This window comes from Abramis brama (assembly GCF_963993115.1).
Source record: "Abramis brama genome assembly, chromosome: 13".
Taxonomy (NCBI): Eukaryota; Metazoa; Chordata; class Actinopteri; order Cypriniformes; family Leuciscidae; genus Abramis; species Abramis brama.
The window spans coordinates 38,995,760-39,000,525 of record NC_139975.1 but is presented as its reverse complement, the minus strand read 5'-3'; positions in this window follow the sequence as shown (position 1 = coordinate 39,000,525).

The window sequence follows — 4,766 nt, the reverse complement described above, 5'->3', positions numbered from 1 at the left end:
ATTCAGTCCTCTATATCAGGGGTTCCCAAACTTTTCCATGCCAAGGCCCCCCAAATACCACTAGGTTCTGGCTAAGGCCCCCCGTATTGAACCCATCGACAATACTACAGCACGGCACATGTAGAAATAAATAAATAAAACATCTAGGTGAACATCAGATTATGTGATGGTGTTTGATACCAGCCAATCAGAAAGATGAGATGCACCGACTACAATTTTCAAGAAGATTCCGATTTTTCATTGAGTTTGACCTGCCGATACAGATTTAAGCCGATTCTGATTTCATTTTTTCTAACCACTTTACAGCACACACACATATTTATTTTCTATATATGGGTCAATGACGTATAAGGATTTTCAACAGGCCAATTTTAAAATACGAAAATTAACAATATATATTGCAATTGTTCAATCATTAAGAATGTTGTGTACATATAAATTCAAATAAAAAATTTAAATTAAGTGATTTTAGTGTTTTTTCATCTAGATGAATTGTCCATAGGCTTAAAAAATGTCATGTGGGGCGACCGTGATTTATCTTAAAATTAATTAATTTCCTTAACATAAATGTATTTTTTTTTTACATGTTCTCAGTAATTAAAGTGTTTAAAAACAGAGTATTTGAATTTCTTTTGAGTTTTTTTATATAATGATCTCATATTTTTGTTCTGCAATTTCAGTCGCCTTCTAAAATGCAGTTAACAGACTTATTTTTCCTGTAAATCGCATAAAACTGCTAGAAATGTTTTAAAAATATAATTTACTAAAGCATACTGTATCAGTGATTCATATTTCAGCCACAGAAATAAGATATTTTATTTTAAATTTAATACAGTGATAGCTTTTATTGGTCGCACCACATGATAAGTGGTCGCTCCAAATGACACGAAAACCTTATATAGTTAAAAATCTATTTAAAGAGATCAATGAACAATACATTTTATAAAAAATTTTTTATTTAAACCAGATTTTATACAAATTTCACAGAATTTTCCTGAACACAAACATTTTATAAACTCACTTTTATAAAAAAAAAAATCACTTCACAAACACAAGTGCACCATTTAATTTAACTTGACTTAGAATTTCTTTCTAACAAATAATAATGTTATAGATATAAATTATTTCATAAAAGTATTGTATACAGGTAACATTTGGGGTCAATAGTTTTTTTAAGTAATTAATACTTTATTAATCAAGGACACATTCAGTGTCACATTCAGGCGCAGGCTATAATGTTCCGAAAGATTCTATTTCAAATAAATGCTGTTCTTTTGAACTTTCTATTCATCAAATAATCCTGACATATAAAATGTATCACAGTTTCCAAAAAAAATATGAACATTGATAATAATCAGAAATGTTTCTTGAGCAGCAAATCATTAGCAAATCAAAACCAGTCACAAGTCGCACAGGGTATTTGTGGCAATAGCCAACAATACATTGTATGGGTCAAAATTATCGATTTTTCTTTTATTCCAAAAAATCATTAGGATATTAAATAAAGATCATGTTTTATATTTTGTAAATGTCCTACCATAAATTTATAAACATTTATTTTTGTGAGTGAATATAGCAATATTGCAAACATAAATGGACAACTTTAAAGGCGATTTTCTCAATGTTTCGATTTTGTAGCACCCTCAGATTCCAGATTTTCAGTTGTATCGGCCAAATATTGTTCTATCTTAACAAATCATACATCAATGGAAAGCTTATTTATTCAGCTTTCATATGATGTATAAATCTAAATTTCAAAAAATTTACCCATGTGACATTGACCCATTGAGTGGTTTTGTGGTCTAGGGTTACATATTAGAATTATTTCTGAAGGATCATGTGACACTGAAAACTGGAGTAACGATGCTGAAAATTCAGCTTTGATCATAGGAATAAATTACAGTTATATATTCACATAGAAAACAGATATTTTAAACTGTAATAATATTTCACTCTTCTCCTATCAAGGTACTCTGCTCTTGCTGCAGGGTTAGAATTTTTTCGCTTGGCAGTGGCATCTGGTAAAATAGATTAAAATAGTTTTAAATAAATAAATAGGCAATAATAAATACACTACTAATACATGCATTATTACTAAACTGAAATTACATGCTCTAATCATATCTCATATTGTACAAAGAGTAAACACAAACTGTCTGAAATCTATAAAAAAGATCTCAAATTGCATAAAAATCTATTCCAAATGATATTAAATTAAAGTACTTTTTTTATATAAACCGTCAATTGAATATAAAAGCATAAAACTGCCAATCTAGGACATATATCTATCATGGAAAACAGTCTGCAGTGGTCGCACCACATGATATTTGGTCGCACCACATGATATTTTCAAATTCAGTCATAATTTACAGGCACAGAATTGGCCACCTAAACAAAACAAGCTAGCTTGCCAAAAAAGGTCACTATGAAATTTATAATAAAAATATATATTTGTAGAAATAACTTTAATATTAAATTTTTTTTGAGGTCATCCCACATGACATCCAAATGTGGCAACTACATACCAACCATTACAAAGGTTTATTTTTTTTCCAATTTGAGAGAATTACAAACCTGCTTGCTGCTTCCATGGGTCCTTGGTATATTGGTTTATGATGTAACTTCCTGTGTTTGAATAGTTTTCAACATATAAGTCCCAAAATGGTAGTTCCTTGATGGTCGCACCACATGATATTTCATAAAATGGACATCATCGGACAAAGTTTGTTTGTATATTATGATGGAAATATAAATACAAATGCTTTGAATTTTTTTAAAGGATTACAAAACATTTTGGAAATCATGCCAAATAGTGCAGAAAATAAATTTGAATAAATTCAGAGTAATTTCAAAGACGTTTTCAAAACAGAAGTTATGGCCGGACGGTCGCACCACATGATGTTTTGACACTTTAAAAAACAAAAAAAATAACAAATAAGTAAAGGTTTTTTAAAAGTTAAAGTGAGTACATACATGGGAGAGGTACTATAAATATACAGTATCTTTTTATGCATTTAAACCCATTTTTGCCTGAAAAAATGCAATCGGACAGAAAATGTAGGCGTCACGTCATTGACCCATATATATAATAAAACACCACTTTTACCCAAACTGGTTAATAAAAACAAGTTTAAATGGATACATTCTCTATAAATATTTTTGTCTTCATTTTCTTTTCTGACATAGCTTACTCCTTGTTAAAACACACTATACATGCAAATTATGTGCATTTTTTTTTGTGAAATCATATTTATTTTGTCCATCAAAAGTGTGCTTTCACTTTAACTGAGCGTGAGCAGCGCTACAAAAATAGACTCGGCGTCGAAACCCTCCGCTTCACTGCTGCTCATGCGACGCTCCTGCTTGACGCTCACGCGCTGCTCCAGCTCGCGGTGTGAATGTATGGCAAGCCAAAGTATTCATAAACGCCTGGTCAGGCGTCTGATTGCACACTGACACGTCAAAAGCGTGCGTTTTGACAGACAAACACGCGTCTCGATTTGCCATAAAAGTGCGCGTTCTTAACGTGCGCTTTGTGGTCACTGAAAACGCGCGTCAGAAACGCGCGGTTTTTGCATCAAAACGCGCGTCCTCTACATGTGATCTGCTATTTAAAACGCACATTTGCAACGTGCGCTTTGGGGTCACCGAAAACGCGCGTTTTTGACGCGCGTTTATAATAACAAAAATGGGCGTTGAAAACGTGTGTTTTGACTAGGACAAAACGCACGCTTTTGACGTGTAAACAGTTAACCCAAACAGGCAGTACAAACGTGTGTGAAGTTTCCAACCAGGCGAAAAGGACGCGTGAAATACGAGTTAAAATCAGTTTGAACGGGTCAGTGTCATTGGCTGCTGAAGGCTTGGGTCTAACCATTTCTGTGGGCTTAGGGGGGTTTAGCTACTGTTCATAGACTAGACTACCACCATTTAACATGCCATAGATCAGGTTATTCAGCCTATCTATTTTGTCCTTTTTTGTAGAACTTATAGAAATAATATATTTAAATTGCAGTTTTATCAAAATTTAGATAAAAATAAAATTGCCTTGTTTTTCTTCGCTCATGCCTTTGTCCCTATGTGGTTTAGGTCTCTTGTATTATCATTAAACCCAAGTAAAACAGCATGGAATTATCTATGGCAAATTTTACAGAGGAGGGGATTATAATTGGCGAGTTATTATAGTTATCATTTAAGTTAAAAAAAGAAAGAGAGAAAAAACACAGTTTTTTTATTTTCCAATTGTAATTTTGGTAACATTTTACAAAAAGGTTTCATACATTATTTAAGTACATTAGTTCACATGAATTAATAATGAACTGCACTTCTACATGTTAATTTCAAATTTCATTTCAACCTTTACTAATATTTATTAAAATCAAAAGTTGTTGTTAACATTACTTAATGCAGGGAACTAACAGGGTACTAAAAGGGTACACTTCTCAGATTAGTAAAGTAAAACAAAGTTGTTAGTTTAAGTTTATGAACATTTTAAATGTATACAATACATAATGTTGTTTATATATATATATATATATATATATATATATATATATATATATATATATATATATATATATATATATATATATATATATAATTATTATTTTTATTTTTTTACAAAACATTTTCAACCCTAAAACTTCAAGAAAATCAATGTTAAATATCTGGACAAGTTCTGGGCCAGATTTTAGGTTGATGTCTCAATAAATGAGCTTTAGGAAAGATTGTATTGTGCGCTGTACCAAAATTTTCCACTAGATGAC